Raw genomic sequence first — 18,742 nt, forward strand, 5'->3', positions numbered from 1 at the left:
GAAGAAAGGGACAAGATCACTGGTACCCCAGGTAGATGTTTAATTCAACAGAGGAAGGGGAGAGTGGGGGGGGGGGGCAACAGGGTGCAATAGAAATTAATCATAATAAAGTTTTCTGTTATATAAGAGTAAGGACACTGTGTAGTATGATCAGAGAGTAAGTAAGGACCCCAGCAAGATTGGCTATGACCGCACAACTACTAGCAGCTACCTAACTTCCGACCCGAACCCTACCCCTACCTCCACCCTGAGCACAGACTGACAGACGATTAGTGACAGCAGGTGGATGCAGGAAACATCTACCAAAAACCTACTGTTACTTTATTCATTATAACTGTACAGATTCTTCCTTAAAATCTTCTCAGGGTGGAAGTGATATAGTCATTTGCCTTCAAACCCCCTGGCACTTAATAAACCCAAACTGTGAGATTAAACATGACATTCAAATGAGTCTCTTGTAGTCGTTGTTCAGCACGGCTGCTTTAATGAGAATACACCATAGTTATAATGCTGTCAGAAGATAATGCTTTCATTACATCTATTTTAAATCAATTTTTTACTTAGAATTACCCAACTATGAAATCTGAAGCCATGGTGAATTCTGAATTAAACAGCGAATGCAGCACATTAGCCATTAGCATTTGGATAGGCGGCAGGAATGGATCTAGAGATCGTGGTAATGAGTTTAAGGAGCAATGAGCTTTTGAGCTAGCGACACAGAGTGCTTCGTCAATAGTAACATTTTACACGTTCATTTACATTTATGACATTTGGCAGGTTCACTAATACAGAGCAACTTTCAATTATCTCATACAACTGAGGGTTAAGGGCCTTGCTCAAGGGCCCAGCCGTGGCAGCTTGGTGGTGCTGGGATTTGAACCCACGACCCATATGTAAGTGTATGGCCATGGAAAACCAACCCGTATTTGTAGCTATATATTTGACTGCGCTTTTGAAACTGGATATTTAATAGACTGAAAAAAGGTCGCGAGATGAGGTGTTCAAAACGCTTCAAAAGACGATTGTCAATTTCTTCTGAAATTACATGGAACAATTTGGGTGCTGGGTTACAAATCATTAGGCTTAGCCTGAGTGCTAGGATGCTTGAGTGCTAGGATTAGCAATTTAATCATTTCTTAGAACTTCTAAAAAACTAATTAAATAGCGCTTACTAACATCACATTGAATCATTGGATACTGACAGCCATTTACTTTTCAGCTGCTCGTGTTCCCCTTCGGGTTTTCTCATTTTGTGACTCCTTACCGTCCTGTTCTTGTCATTAACCTTCTAGAACATGCAGCTAATTTGTGAAAATTAAGCTCAGGGAGCCTTTTTATTAATATGATGGTACAGGGATTTTTTTTAAACTTCACAACCTTCTAAACAGAGGCCCAACATCTTAACCACTGAGCAACCACCTCCTACAACGCAGGACTAACTAGGACTACAGATGGTTTGACGGAAAGTGTGCATAAGGGAAGGTTTTGGTGAAGGCATTGGATTTCTGGTTGGATGGTTATGAGTTTAAATCCCAGCACCATCAAGCTGCCACTGCTGAGTCTCTAAACAAGGCCCTTAAACCTCAACTGCTCAGCTGTATAAATGAGATCACTGTAAAGTTGCACTGGATAAAGGTGCAGTACTTATCTCAGTTTGTGATTGTTGTGCAACTGCTAACGAACGCTCGTTTAACTGCCATAAAATTGTATTACACTTTATTCAACTGCCGTTACATCTGGACGTGTGCGATGTATGTTTTTTTAAGCCTATAAGCAAACCCTGGTGCTGCATGAATCTGTAGCGATGCTGCTGTTAGCACATCAGAGGCTACGGCTAATTTCAGTTTATCCTCCGGAAGCACTGCTCCTCCTCAGTCCTCTACAAGTGCCCCAAAGCAGACCATCTCCTGGCTGTTTCAGCCCCAGCAGAGCGATTGAGATATAACTGATCATAGAAAAGAAAGTTTCAGGTTGATGTTGTTTATACAGTAATAAAAAAATGACTATTTTAATTGAAAGTTTAAAAAAAAAATGTATAATGACTGTATATAAATGACTATAATGTTCTGATACGTAATGAATCAAGAAAAATAAAAGTCTTTAAAAGAAAATTCTATAAAAGTGGAATTTATTTATATAAAGTTTTGAATTTTAGGATTTTAATTAAATACTAATCAGATCCAGTATAAAAACAAGATTTATGGAGTTTAAATTGAAATTGTTTTTATCATCAATGTTCAGTTTTAGTTTTAATTAGATTTTTACTACCTTTGTAAATTTTAGTTACTGGATGAGGTGTTGGGCCTTTACCACTGATTTCCCACCTATTATTTGTACCATCTCACTGTAATAAAATTGTTGAAGACTCCAATGATCTTCTCGGCTGTCTTCACTGTCCACTGCAGGGACTTCAATCCAAAACACTGCAATTTTCAAACCAGGAGCTTTTCAAGATGTTTTAAATTCTCTAATTTCTGGAAGAAAAATATTATTAACAGAAAATAAAAATATTCTTTCAATGAATTTGGTCCATTTTATGATTTGTTCCACATACACCAGTCAGGCATAACATTCTGACACTGATGATCTTCATCATGGCTGCTGTTAGTGGGTGGATTTATTTATCAGGCAGCAGGTGAACATTTTGTCCTCAAAGTTGATGTTGGAAGCAGAAAAAATGTTCATGTGTGAGGATTTGAGCGAGTTTGACAAAATGTGACGTCTAGACGTCTGGGTCAGAGCGTCTCCAAAACTGCAGCTCTTGTAGTCTGGTGGTCTGCAGTGGTCAGAATCTATCAAAAGTGCTCCAAGGAAGGAAAAGTGGGGAAGCGGCGACAGGGTCGTGATCCAATAGACGAGTTCCTGTAGCTGAAACTGCTGAAGAAGTTCATGCTGTTGATGATCAATGGGTCACGACTGTTTAAGTAGCAGAAGGAGACCAACACAATATTAGGCAGGGGGTCATTATGTTCTAGTGATCAGTGTGTGTTACACTCGTATCGTGTATCACATGAGGCACATTCCCACAAACATTTACGGTGCAGTCGCCTATAATGTGTTAGGAAAAGAAGACAAGAAATTCCAAAAGACTTCCCTCAATTCTTTTTTCTTTTTTTGATCTTTTGCATTGTTGGATCAGGAGGAAATATGATTTTGACATTACATTATATTACAGAAAATGTTCACGTGTCAGTAAAGAAAGCGAGATGTTACTGTAAATAATGCGTGTTATACTCCTACAACTGTATAAAGTGAACCTGAGACCGCTGATACAATTTTAAATGCAGGGTTTTTATGATGAATATCATTTTTGCTTATTGCTGCGTACTGCTGTTTATAGTTAAATATGTTTTAAAATCCAAATAAAAAGATATTTCACAGCACACAGAGGGTGAGAGTGGAACCCAGTCGAATCAATGGCAGAATGTGTAAAAACTTTGACATAAATATTTCACTTAATTCACCAAACATGAATACAGCGTAAGAAGGCTTGTGGGTTTTGTTACATATTTTATATACCTACAGGGCATTTAAAGTATAGTTTAGATACAAAAACAAATATTAGTCATGTGCATCTCCAAAACTGAGGCCGATCTCGATGCATAGCTGAACATACGATACGTTAAAGATACACATGAAGCAGCTACAAATACTATGGTACAGATTTTATTTCTTTGGTTCAGACAGACAGCAAATCATCCAGCACCTTCTGTCTTCTAACGCATGGACTGTTTTCACAGGAAAAAAGGATGAAATAAAACCAGACATTGTTTTACTGTTCTGTGTGCAGGAAGACGCAGCTCTACCTCTGCCATGTAAATCTGAATTCTATGCGACTCTCAGGACACATTCCTCGGCCTCTATAGTGTTCAGATCTGTCATATTCACATAGCAGCAGTCTACAGGTCGCAGAAATACTTTTAAAGACATTTACAGGACGGACTTTTGAAGAAAATGCTGGACGTCATGGGAAAAAAGTCGCTGAAACAGTTGTTCCTGTGTGAGATTCAGCTCGGTTCTACTGCACTTCTCTAGAATACTGATGGTTTTTATAGACGTGGCGTCTTAATGATGGGATTAAGAGGTGGATTGATTCAGGGAGAGCATCACTGAAGAACTGGGTGTGAAATCCACGACCCGCCACTGCAGAAATATAAATTATAGTGTTGTGGGGGAAAAGTAAGGGAAACTTTAAAACACAGATGTAATTGTACACCTTTTTTTTCTATACAACTTTCTTCCAATTTGGTCGTTGCCAGTTGAGTAGATCCCTCATTTCACGGCATGGTTGAGAGCGTAGACGTTTTCCTCTGAGACGAACTGCCACTCTCGAAATATCACACTTGGAGGAAAAGCGCTAACTGCCCTCCTTCGTATACACGAGCTCACAGAAACCCACTGTTGCCTGGTGTCATTGTAATTGAGAGTGGAAGAGAGTTATGCTATCCTTCAAAAACAGACAGCATGGCCAATTATGCCTTCATGCGCTCCTGCCCACAGATTATCACTATTAAGGGTTTTTACCTTAATGACAACGTCATCTGTATCTGCAAATGTTCAGTGCTCATAGTCTTTGTATTTATCTCATTCAGATTCAACCCAGAAATGGGATTCTCCAAAACCTCAGTCTATTGGAGTGTAGTAGTGAGCGCTATCTAGATTTATCTAGATTCTTGTTTACTATTTCTGCATCACTTAAGTTGCTGTAAAGTAAAGAGCTGTTGGCTGTAATAAAACATAACATAAATGTGGTTTCGTATTTCCCACGCAGTCTGGAATTTCATACAAGACAAGCCAGCCGTCTGACCTTCACCCCCCTGCTGAGTGATGTATATGTCTGTCTCAACATTGAATATGTTAGTGTCAGCGGCGGGCCGTCATGGCCCTGAAGGCCCCTCGCTCTATCCGCGCTATTCATAGTGTTTCTGCAACGAGTGGCGCCACTGAGTGTAACTTTACGTTGGAGTTTCTGTCCAATCAGATTTGTCACAGAAATGAACAGCATGAGCTTCTTGGTAGCTTCAAATCCATGTTGCTTGAACAGGGCAGAGCTCGCAAACGTGCATCTGTAGCAGACCGCACAAGCTCATATTTATCCTTATGGACTGAATAGCTGTTTTTTTATTCCACAACGACTGACAGAGGAGAAGCAATTCATTTGAGTTTACTTACAAGCACATTTACAAGTCGCACTTTTCAAGAAAAGCTGGACGCCCTGAGGAAACAATCCATTGTAAAGTTTTTTCATGAGCCATTTATATATTTTTTTTATAATTTACACAAAAATGCACGATGTGCCTTAATTTCCATTCTCCAGAAAACCCGAAATGCGTATGCTGCTGCTGGAGATGATGTATGTGGAGGTGCGGTTGCGACTACAGTGAAAGGAGACATGCTGAATTGTGTTCATTGGGTTTCTTGCTTTAGTGATGACGTTTGTTCTGAGCTCCTGTGTGAGATGCAGCTCTGTTCTACTGCGTTTGATGGTTTGTATAGGGTTTAGAGGTGGATTGACTCAGGGAGGACAACACTGGAGATAGAGATATGAAATGCATGACCCATTTATTTTTAGCTGAACTGAATTAGCCACTAACAGAGAACAGCACGTCTTGAACTGGGGCCAAATAACTACTCAGAGTATGTAACCTCAGTGTGTAATAAACAATAATAAAATGTAGATGTTCACCTGTCAGCAGGATAGACGAGTGCTGCTATGGTCAATAACACTGCTGGCCAACATAACTGAGGTGTCAGGCTGTGGTTTGCTCCAGAACATTTACCCACACTCAGATTTGGCCCTGGTGGGATTCAGATGAGTTGTTCACAGCTTGTTACAGATTTGTGGCACTTAATGGCAATAAATTGTATATTTTATAATTTTTTTTGCCAGTTCATTAAATGGAAGTTGACCTTTTCCTGCCTAGCTAAATGTTTTTTGCTGCAGGCTTCAGAGTGATCCATTGCTGTGCGAGTGTGTGTAACACGCCTTGCCCACACCCTACATTACTCAAATGGCACTGAGCAAAACTGTCAAGTTTCTTTAATGATGCAGTTAAAGTGTAGCAGAGCAGCGCTTGGGTTCAGACCCTAATCTGAGCCGTGATTGGCCACCTGCCAGTGTTTTCAGTTCCGAGAGGGAAAAAAATGAAGCAAGTCATTTTGATTTAATCCAGTTACTGTATTAGGAGTGTTGTGTGGGTAACCTCATCCACCTCCCATTAAATAAGAGTAAAAAAAAACACATTTCCCACATTTTCAGCCAAAACAAACACAAAATAAACAGAACCCACCATCAAGGTCGCACAAGGACATTACAGACATAGTTAACAAGATTTTAAACCTTTTTATTCGACTGATAATAAAAAAAAAATAGAGAAAAGAAAAGGTAATAAAACAGAAGATAGATAGATAGATAGATAGATAGATAGATAGATAGATAGATAGATAGATAGATAGATAGATAGATAGATAGATAGATAGATAGATAGATAGATAGATAGAGAGTTTATGGCGTGTATAGTAAGAATAAAAATGTAAAGAGAAAAATGATATGTCGCCTTTCATCAGCTTTGGAGAAAAAAACTGAACGTTTCTCTCTACAAGGTCGCTGGTGAATTGCTTTATATAGTGTACATGCATGAGATGAGATAAAAGAAAGGGGAAATGGCTGTGTGATACTGCTATTTATCTCCAGTAATACTCAGGAGTAAGCATGCAACCTTATGAAGGTTGAAAGTGTCAAATACAAGAGACTTTTTTAATTGCATACAACAATTAAAGCATCTATTTTGATTGTACTGATCTGAGCTGCACTAGTAGCATCAAATAAAAGTCTACTTCTTTTTTTCTCTATCAGAACACATTGTGCATTCCAATAAGATAATCCAAAGACTAAACTAGAAATGAAGTAAAAGTTGAAACTCTAAGAGACAAGTAAGTTTTCAGCAAAGCTCAGAACTCACATCACTTCAGACCAGCTTCTGAAATACTGCAAAAACAAGAAATGAACTGAAAGTACTGGTGGAGAATTCTGATCATGACTACCAGCAGAGAAGTTTTAACTTACAGTAAAATGTTATATCAAATATTACTATGATCATAATGATCTAGCAAATGACATCTGAAGCGTTTATACTGCAAAATCAACACTTAGCCCGTTCTTCTCCAGAATAGTATATTTTTTATAGACACAAAATTGATGATTGTATTAAAAAAGAATAAATATTCCATTATTAGTATCTACTGAATCCACTGTCTAGTACTGACAACAACCACAGTGTTGAAAAGCTGCTCAAAACCAATGCTTATCTACTGCTTTTGGTGCGAAAACTGAACGTCTTGTAAAAACACTTCCATCTCCACAGTATGAAGCACATGTGCAAAAACATTTTTTTCTAAAAATATGACTGTAGTGCCTGTCTAAAGTTTGAAAACAGCTAGTCTAGACACGTGCATGTTCATCTTGTATATATGCAACAACTAGAGTCAAAAACAACCACACACACCCCAGAATTGGCTGGAGGAAAGTTCTGTGGAGTCCAAATTTGAAGTTGAAGAACAGTGTGTGTATGCATGGTGTGCTTTAGCTAATCACTTTCCTGCTAGCCTGTGCTACTATGGGTACGTCTCAGCCACATTAGGTATGTTTCTTCTTTTTTGTGTGTATATTCGGATACAGAACCGCATTACAGCTCGTTGGAGCCATCCTTCATTTGTAAGTCAAGTCAAGTTTATTTCTGTAGTGCTTTTTTGTGGTGACTAATGTTTTATTTGTCTACGTGAGATCAATAAACTTCTATATTGATACACATGTCTCCTTGCCATCCATGGTGACGGACCTGTGTGCCCTATTTCTATTGGGTATTACTTTCCCTTTGTCTTCACGTCTTCAAAGACATTTACTATTCAGCTAATATTAAATATACAGCTTTAAAGAAAGTTAAAATAAAATAAATAATATTTTATTAGCCATTAAATGTGACATTTAAATACGCTGGATGTCAAACGTGATTTTTTTTGTTGTTGTTCAAAACACGTCCATAATCTATCATATTTGTTTTTCTATAATATCATCGTAATACTGACTTGACAGGTTAGTTATTGCATTTGGCAAGGAGAGAAGACATTAGGATATTCTGTACGTTGAGATGCACCAGAACTGAACCAGAACATCTGATGCTTTTGCTGAAAGATGGACCTACAGATGTATTTATTTATTTAACTATTCCTCATGCTGTCTCAGGTGACAAGGCAGCGGCAGACCGGGTCTATGAGGATATGCTCCATCATGTGAAAAGCATCAGTCTGAGGAAGAGCCCTGAGTAAAGTGTCCTCATCTATCAACTGCTGTCGTCTGCATTTCGCCTGCACCATATTTTAAGCTGCTTACTGTACCTTAAGAGTAAGTTTTTCAACAGCAAGTGTGTTATTAGAAGCTTTGGAGTGCACCAAGGCCACCCCAAATGAAGACTGTTTCCAGCGTGCATAATGCACACGTCGAGCTCCTCTTTCCCAAAGCTGATTTAGTTTTTTGTTTGTTTTTGCTTATTTAAAGTATGCGCACTGTCTAAGTAATCCTTCTGCACACAGTTAGTAACAGTAACAAAATTTTTTGAAGAAATCTGGGATGTTATCTAGTACATGAATGATTTAATACCTAAAGAAGGTGGAAATCAATTTTTAGGCTGCCAGGTACGTAGTGAAGTATAATATCTGCTCAGCAGTCCTGGGTCTTCTTTGTTGTATTTTTTGTTTCATGATGCATCAAATGCTTTGTTGGAATGTTTTGGGCTTCAAGCAGGCAAGTTCAGCAACCAGACTCTTCTACTACAAAGCCATGCTATTGTAATAGATGCAGGAAAAGAAAGGAAGTTCTTTCATTCTAACCTAAATACTACCTCTCTTCATCGCTTTGTGGCCACTTCGAGTAAAGACGGTTTCCAACGTGCAAAATGCATGCGTTGAGTTCCTAAGATTTTTTGGGTTTTTTGGGCAGAGTTAGTAACAGTTATTGCTCATTTTTGTGAAGAAATCTGGTTATGAGATGTTAGCTAGTAGATAAATGATTTAGCATCCAAAAAAAGGTGGAACATCTATTTTCAGGCTGCCAGGTACGTAGTGAAGTATATCTGCACAGCAGTCCTGGGTCTTCTTTGTTGTATTATTTGTTACATGATGGCTATGAGATGTTAGCTAGTAGATAAATAATTTTGTATCTAAAGAAGGTGGAACATCTATTTTCAGGCTCTCAACTCAGCTCTGCTATACACCGGTCTCTGATGATGCACAAACAAGACCCTAACTGTTCACTTTAGATAACCAGAGTTCATAATCAGAACTCTTAATAATGATTGTCACTAAAAGAGTCTTTTTTTTAACTAAAGATTTTCTTCATAAGTACAGTGTTTTGCCCTGGTTGTCTATTCTGTTCAGCGTCAGTCCTTAGAAAATCTATCGCTCTCTCATTTGTCTGTGCGGCTCTCCTTTTTCTCTTCATCTTTTCTGTTTTCTTGTTCTTTCTCTGAGCCTGCGTTGTTTTCCCACAGACTGATAGACTCTCACTCGTCTGGTTGCTCAGCACGTCCAGCAAACACGCTGAGGGAAAAGAAAAAGATTTTAATAAGTGAAAATAACTGGTAAGTGAAAAATATCTGGAATAAAGGACTGTGTGTTGGGGAGTTCTCAATGTGGGGTTATTATATACAGTAACCAAGGCATATTTACACAATTTATGCTAAATGTGCAAATTGTTATTTACTTGGCAGATAATTATGCTATAGCCCCAATTCCAAAAAAAATATTTTAATTTGTAAAACCAATATTTAGAACATAGAAAGCATATCAAATGTTTAAATTGAGGAAATGTAGAATTTTGATGAAAATATAGGGTCATTTTGAATTTGATGGCTTTAACATGCGCACTGTGAAGCATCACATCTTCTTTTAACAACAGTCTGTGTACATCTGGGAACTGAAAAGACCGGCTGCTGAAGTTTTGGGAGAAGAATGTTGTCCTATATGTGTCTGATACAGGATTATAATCTGCTCAGCAGTCCTGGGTCTTCTTTGTTGTATTATTTGTTTTATGATGCATCAAATGTTTTCAGGTGAAAGATTTATAAATGCAGGAAAAGTACAGACATTCTTCCATTCTGACCTTAATACATTATGACTTCATCGCTTTGTGAACAAAAACATTGTCATGCTAGAACGGGTCATTTGGATCTCTTATTTCCAGTGAAGAGAAACTGTAATGCTACAGCAAACAAAGCCATTCTAGGAATTGTATTCTATGTTCTTTAAACTTTTTGGAATAAAAGTATAGGGGAAGACCCATGTATGGGGCAGGAGGGCATGGTCAGGTGTTCACATACGTTGGCCATATAACAAACTTTTGTAGGTTTTTGCGGTAAATCATAATATATTTAGGGGGAAAATAAAGAAATTACAATGACATGAGTTTTTATTTAATACATGGCTGCAAATGCATTTGACTGTACTTGTTTTTTAGTAAGAAAAATCTGTTAATTTCAGTGGTGGACAGTAAGGAAGTTACTGCAATGCGTTACTGTACTTAAGAAGCTTAAGAAGCTTTTTCGTCTTTCTGTACTGTAGAATTTCCATTTGGAGATACTTTTACCACATTTAAAATATCTTCCTTTTTACTACATTCAGTGAAATCAGTGGTTCCTTTTTATTTATGAGAATAAAAATATAACTGGTCAAACTGGCACTTGAACACGACCCCTGTGCCACAGTCACTATTGGCCCTTCTGACCAGGGCCCTTCTAGATACTAAGTTTGGTCTGATGCCTAGCAATAGGAAGAGTCCATGATGGAGCAATTCTACAGGTACAAATCGTTTGTGGCAGACTGTGGAGGGTTTCCTGGACGTTATGGATTGTATAGATGCTAATCAGACATGTGCTATGAGTTGCTGTGCCTTATTGAAGCAGAAAAGTGCAATTTAAAATCATGTTTAACTAACGCACTTTGCCCCAGGTAGACTCCAGTCAAGTTCTAGAGGGTAGAAGTTTGGTTTGGTTTGGAGTACCTTGAGAATCTGGATTTCTGAATGAGAATACAAACGTGTAATGATTCCCTCACCTGTGAATTTGGGCTACTTCTTACATGTTTCTCCATGCTTACAATTACTTCAGTATATTTCGAGAGAGAAGTGAGAGAGTGTCACATAACCTGTGCATGCATGAAGAACCGAAAACCTGAATTTGATGCAGTAAAAGCCGCGAGTCTGTGACGGGCCCCTTTCTGTCGAGCTGTTTTATTTAGTTGAAAAAATGCGAGTTCCAACATTTGCTAAAAATCCATCTGCCTGCTTAGTTTTCCTTCACACACCGAGTGCTACAAATACATTTGCAAAAAAAGTTTTAAAAAAATAGGATTGTGTGTGGATTCCGGTGGTGGCCGTGCATTTCACAGTTCAGCCTTCAGTGATGTTCTACCTGAATCTAAGTCTAAAGAAACCATGAGTTTAATGGAGGCCCTTCCAGAGGCCCTTGAAGTAAACATGTCAAAATCTGATTGGCTAAAGCAACAGCTTCAAGCAACATGGATTGTAAGCTACAGGAAGCCTGCAGTGTTCACAGCAATGGCTCAAGGCAGACAGATCATTTTGACCCTGGCGAAATCAAAGAAAAGAAAAATAAACCTGAAACTTAGTCTTAGAATCTGAGAGAAACGCTACAGTGACATTACAGTACAGTGACATTTTTTTCTCCACATGTCCCAGCGATGTTTGGAAGCTGGGGTCAGCCATGATAAAGTGCCACTGGAGCACAGAGAGTTAAGGGCCTTGTTCAAGGGCCCAACAGTGGCAGCTTGGCGATACCAGGGCTTGAACCCCCGACCTTCCAATCAGTCACCTGGCACCTTAACCACTGAGCTCCCACTCCCCAGTGTAGTCTGTGATTCTGATGGAGTAGAAGCAGAAAAGGCCTTACTGGCTGCCACTAGTAGATTCATAAAACTACATTGAATCTATTTGAAATGAAATATGACAATATAATGTGTAAAATTGAATGTATCGGATTGTTTCAATACAGAAACCATTGTAACTATTAAATAATTCATTTCAGTTTCGAACAACCCTCTAAAGTGCTATCATAGGTATCTCCCCTTTAAAATCCCCAGCATGGACAACAGTTTAGAACAGAGTATACTAAATCCCATCTGTGTTATGCCAACAGAACCCAATAATGTGTGTAGAAAAAAGCTGTGCTCATAAAAATCAGAGCTCTGTATCTCCTTGCGGTTCTTCATTGCACACTGGTGTAATGGAGCTTAGCAAGCAGATGTGACCCTGTACAGTGGCTGACTGATTGATCAACATATCAGGCCTACCTCTAAGACACGGCGAGCCAAATTTTGATTCGGATCCTTCATGCATGGCCTGTAGGCTGCAACGTTACACACCTCTCACCTAGCAGAACCTCGAGGTTGATGAGAAACGTCAATCTGCTTTCCACTCCAGTAAGTGTGCAACACTCACCCCTGATAGGTCTGCTCAGATTTCTCCCCGAAGTACTGCTGGCTCACACTCAGATCAGTGCTGACACACTGAGGGGACCTTCGGTGAAACGGTACGCAAACCCATGCGCTCACGTTAATGATACCAACAGTCCATTAGATATAACAGTTTCCAATAATCCTGTCTGTTCCCTGTAATATTGCATAGCATTAAGCTTGACTGAACGTAATCCTGGTCTCCTGAAGAGCTTGATTTAATGTCCTCTCAGGTTCCTTAAGGTCCTCTTCTGTCTTCTAATCAGACTCCCACTAATAGAACAATAGATGAGTAAAATCAGTACAGCAATACAAGACATTGACAGTTCAGTCTTTCTCTTAATTATCCCTTCATTATAACATTCCAAAGCAATCAAGAGACTGATTTGTTGTGTCTCTAAACAGCAGACCGGAAGAAGGAGCAATTATGGTCAGCTTGTATCTTTTGACCACAATGGTGTTTACAGACACGCTTAGAAACAGCGAGTTACAGAAGTGAAGCAAATACAGTTTATCTGATATGTTTAACAGTGCTAAAGAAGCGTAAAGGGCTAGTTTGTTTGTTCTGGGATTAAAACTTACGACCTTTCATGCAGTATTTCCAGTGCCTGAGCTAGAGCTACCATTTACCTTTACAGCTTATTCGGAGTGAGCAGTTGAGGGGTTTAAGCTGTCAAACTAAGCTTGCTCAAGGGTCCTGGAGTGGGAGCTGGGTGGTGCTGGCCTTTGAACTAATGATCTTCAGATCAGAAGACCTACATCCACTAAGCTCCCAATGCCACAAGTGTCAGATATAACATGCGGCTTCATACAAGGCCACGATTTCTTTAACTTGCGGTGGACAGACGGAGAAGGGGGCATCGAAAGTGGTGCATAAGAAACATACGAGGACCATTGATGACCGCACACACAACCAAAAACCGTGGATGACCGCAAAGTCTAGGGACTCCTCCTTCAGAGCAGGGGACCAGACAGCCTTAAGAACAGCATGGGCCAAACTGTCCAATGCCATCAGAGAGGCGAAGCGCACACACCCCAAGAGAATCCACAGTCACTTCCAGGACAGCGGAGACACCCGGCAGGGCATCCAGGTGATCAAGAACTACAAGACAACTTCACCTGCCTGTGACCGTGACTCCTCCCTCCCAGATGTGGGAGAACGACTTTGTTTGAGGTGCAGAACAACATGGTGACAATTAAGACCACCCCTCCTCCCATTGACCAGGTTCTCTGTCCATCCACACCTAAAGTGAGGAAAACTCAAGATGATAACATCAACCCTGTGCCGAAGAAATGCACAGTCTCCTGACTTACGACTGTGTAGCAATGCACAGCACGAATCACATCAAGTTCCATCACAAGACCCTACAGAGGATAGTGAGGACGGCTGAGAAGATCATCGGAGTCTCGCTCCGCTCTATCACAGACATTTACACCACACACTGCACCCGCAAATCCAACAGCATTGTGGACGACCCCACAGACCCCCACACACACTCTACACACACACACACACACACACACACACACACGTCCCTCACACACCCTCACAACACACTTTTTTACACACACACACCTCACACACACACTTTTCACACACACCCCTCTCACACATTCTTCACACACATCCCTCACACACACCCCTTTACACACTTTTCACACACACACCATTTTCACACACACCAATCACACACACACACACTTCACACACACTCCTCACACACAGGCTTCACACACACCCCTTACACACACCCCTCCCACACACACCCTCCCACACACCCCTCAGACACACCTCTCATGCACCGAAGCATTCGTTTTTTTCCCCTCTAACTATCACACTCCCCAACACAAAACTGAACTGGAAATAAACACACACAGACACACACACACACACACACACACACACACACACACACACACATTCACTCAACTGTGTGTTACTGAATGAGCTTTATGGGGTTTTTTTGTAGCACCAGGGTTCTGGAGGAACGTTGTCTCACTTCACTGTGTTCAGCTTTTATATTGTTGAAATGAAAAGCGACTAAATTATAATTTTCTACAATTGCTATAAAATGACCATGTTACACATCACATACCCAATAAATTTTCATTTTGCAACTTAAAAAGCGTTAAAATTAGTATGTATTTACATCTTAAAACTATTGTTGGAAATAGTATGTAAATCATATCATTAAATTTTTGTTTTGCACTCTTTTTGCATATATGGTAATTAAAATTGTACATTTTATATACAGAAGTACTTCCCGTGGGCTCACCACCTGCAGGAGGGACCGTAAGGGACGGTGCTGTGAGGATTGGGCAGCAGTCGAAGGCGGGGGTCTGCTTAGACTGCCGCCCCCGCGACCCGAATTACGGATTAAGCGGGAGAAAATGAATTAATGAATATACAGAAGTACGTAGGGTTAAGGGCCTTGCTCAAGGGCCCAGCAGTGGCATCTGAGTGGTGCAGTGATTTGTACCCATGACCTTTTGTTCAGAAGTCCATCTTATCCACTGAGCTACCACTTCCCCATATTACCTCGTGAACTAGTGCACCTCCAAGTACATTGACATTCAGAGAATCGCGGACCTCAAGGCAAGTGAAATCTGACCACCTCCTACAGGGAGTTTCAGGTTCAGTACCATGATGCACTTCTACATTCTGCATGAATGATTTTTACATTTTTCTTCTTCCATCCCAGTGTAAAAAGCTCCATAAAAGTATCCCGAAATCTCGTAATGGCTTCTGTTGTCCATTCAACAGTGTATATACACAGCTTTAGTGTGTTTGATATACACACCTGAGTTTTCCAGCCATATGTGAATCTTCAGAATCAGAATTGGCCAATTATGTTGACACACATAAGAAATTTGGATCCTCACAATCCCACTACAAAATCTAGTGGAACATCTTCCCAGAAGAGTGGAGGTTTGTATAACAGTACGTGGAGACTAAATGTGGAATGGGATGAATTTTATAGTCAGGTGTCCACAAACATTTGTAATTAATTATGTCAAGCATCTGCAGTCAACACCAGGAAAATAAACGCTAACCGCTGCATGTTGATCAACGTCTCCTGACTGATCATTTTGTTACAATTCAGAGTTGGAAGTCAGCATCTTTTCTCACTCAGCCATTGTGCAACACCCGATGCACAACTAGCGAAAGCCTCAGCCACCGGCCTTCAATTCAAGCAACACATGAATAAGTAAACAGCGACAATTGCATTTTTCTGAATTTTTCTTATCTTTCGACAGACACTCAACCTTCTACAGCATTTCCTCCACACCGGGTGAGGAAAACAAGCCGTTATTTTCACAATCCTCCCTTTTTTTCTTTTCCGGCGTGCCGCATTCCTTCAGCGATGTTGTTTACACATTAATGTTTTCTGCTGGTGATTTTTGTCATAGGGGATTACCGACAAAACAGGGAGAGGAATCTAATCAGTGCGAGCAGTGGAGGGAGAAAGTGTGTGTGTCTGCCTCCTTTGCTCTGCAAATGTCAGCGAGCAGCATTGTGGCAGGCTTCACCCTGACAGCAACATGCCATTAGTCACAAATTACATTCCGTCTCCTATGGAGTTATGCTGTCTGATACATTCAGGAGATAAAACCGATGCTCAATCTATACGCCGTTCATCCCAAAACCACTTTACAAAACGTATATAAACCCTCCAGGATTTTGGCATTTAATATATTTCTTCCAGCGTTCCAGGAGATGCAACGGCTCCAGAATGGCTGCTTCGGGTGGTTGGTGTAACGTGTAACGAAAGTCATCGTTAGCTATAGCTTCATCTCGAGAGTTGGCAAAAAAGGTTACTAGCCGAAGCTGCAGATGAAGATATCCGGTTTGAAATGTGTCTCTGAGCCGTTATTGGCTACACTTCTGGCTCAGATGAAGAGAAGCACGAGATCCAGCAATAAAGATCCATTCATTTTAATGTGCTCCAGCACTTCTGGAGAAGGCTGATTGGGATGAATTAGGTAGAGAGAGAACGCACACACACACACACACACACACACACACACACACACACACACACACACACACACACACACATATTTAACTGCATGGCTTTTTGGTTTTACAGCTTTTTTTCTACCAAAGTGCTGCCAATTTTCAAATGACGTAAATGTCACCCGTTTCCGTGCTTTAAATCGATTTTTCTGTATTTTACTGAAGTATTTCCATTTGGAGAGACTTTTACTGTAACTTCACTACAAGTCAAATATCTGACTTTTAACTACATTTAGTGAAATCACTCGTTCACTTTTATTTACGAGGATAAAATCTGGTCAAAATTTTCCGAGCATCTACACAGAAGTGTGTTTTTGGGCGTGAGGGAAGAAGAACGTTGTTCGGTCCTTAACTTATAGACACGTGCTGCTGTAGTCGTCTTTACTGCCATGCTCACAAATCTTTAGCTCCGCCCATGGCCACTCCTCCAGGAACTCTACTGTTTTCGGAGCAAATGTAAATCTGTATGTTTCTTTAACAAATAATATATATATATATATATATATATATATATATATATATATATATATATATATATATATATATATATATATATATATATGTGTATAGTGTATAACAATAATATGCAATAGTCCCCCTTAAAGTGACATGAGACGGATAGGACACTTTTATGTCCTTGCTATAGTAAATGTTTAATAATAGTTTTTTGGACCCCGTTTTGAATATTTTTCCCGAAGTTACTGTGTGAACTGCTGATCACAGAGAATATAAACAACAATATAAAGCTTAAATGATACTGTTGTGTTTGTGCCTTGAACAGGAACATAAAGACCTTGAAGTAGACATTATGAGACTGACGAATCCTGAAATGGCTGTTAGACATTTATAAATTTCCCTCTGCATTGAGATTTAAGAGCCACGCTCTGGTTCAGCAGAGTCACAGAGGACATGAGAACAAATATTCCGCTAGGAGTTACAGAAAAATAAGAGATATCCGCCATGCCTGAAAACACAGAGTGTGTGTGTGTGTGTGTGTGTGTGTGTGTGTGTGTGTGTGTGTGTGTGTGTGTGTGTGTGTGTGAGATGATGTGATTCTCTGATTATACTATAAAATTAATGCTGATAACCCGAGTGTATGAAAGCGTTCCGCACGATGTATTGCATTGCATTGAACTCGGTTCCTGTGATTTGTAAATAATGAATGGAGCTGGTGGTGATTAAGGTGTTGGACTCTGGTTTGAAATTTCAAATCACAGCACCACCAAGCTGCAACTGCAGGGCCCTTGGGCAAGGCCCTTAACACTCAACTGCTCGGTTACAACTGCATGTACTGTTGGTTCGCAGCACTTTCATTACTCTGAGATGCATGTCGACATTCGGTCCGGTACGAGACACCATATTTTGGAGCCTGCAAGTGTTTCATTCATGCGGTTGGAAGATTCAACATTGCGGTTTCATTTACATTTACAGAATTTGGCTTTATCCAGAGTTACTTTTATCTCATCTATACAACTGAGCTTAGGGGCCCCTTGCCCCTGGGCCCCTTGATCAGGAGTGGCAACAGAACTCACGACCGTCTGATCCAAAGTCCAATGTCTTAACCTCTAAGCTACCACCTCTCCTGGAGTGTTTCAAAGAAAGAACCTGCTCTATGGCTTTAAAGCAGGCTGAAGAGAATGACCTTCAGTTGCAGGACTACAGGATCTAAACCCAGTCCACCAGCATTCCCATTTTCTTCCTTCCAATCAGTCATTGTTGGTCATGGACATTTACGAGTAACAGGTTGATTAAGGCCGTGGCGCTTGGGTCAATTTCAACTCCCAGTCAGGGTCTAAATCTGCTGGCAAGGCACGCGTGTTGGCACGCCATCGCTGTGAAGACTGCAAAGGGGATATCGGAACTGGCTGGAACTGGTGCTCCAATATGCGAAGGCTGTAAACATATAGCATCCTCGGCTTTCTGGCAGTTCATGTCTGTTTATTTACTCAAAGCCAAAGTTGTGTACAGCCAAAGCTATCTAACTAAAATAGCCAAAGCTATTTAAAAAAATACATGATGATGCTAGCAGGTTAAAGCTGCAGTAAGCCGGGAAATGAATCGCAAGTCAGAGAAAAAAAATCTTAAGCCGAAGACTTGGCATTGTACTGTGGTCAAGCTATGAACAACTCAAAACACTAGCAGTACTTAGTTTAGCTGCAGGCAGGCTGGTCGGAAGCCTCTTTAGGTCCAGCTAACTCATGG

The sequence above is a fragment of the Silurus aristotelis genome (genome assembly GCF_946808225.1).
Source record: "Silurus aristotelis genome assembly, chromosome: 7".
Classification (NCBI taxonomy): domain Eukaryota; kingdom Metazoa; phylum Chordata; class Actinopteri; order Siluriformes; family Siluridae; genus Silurus; species Silurus aristotelis.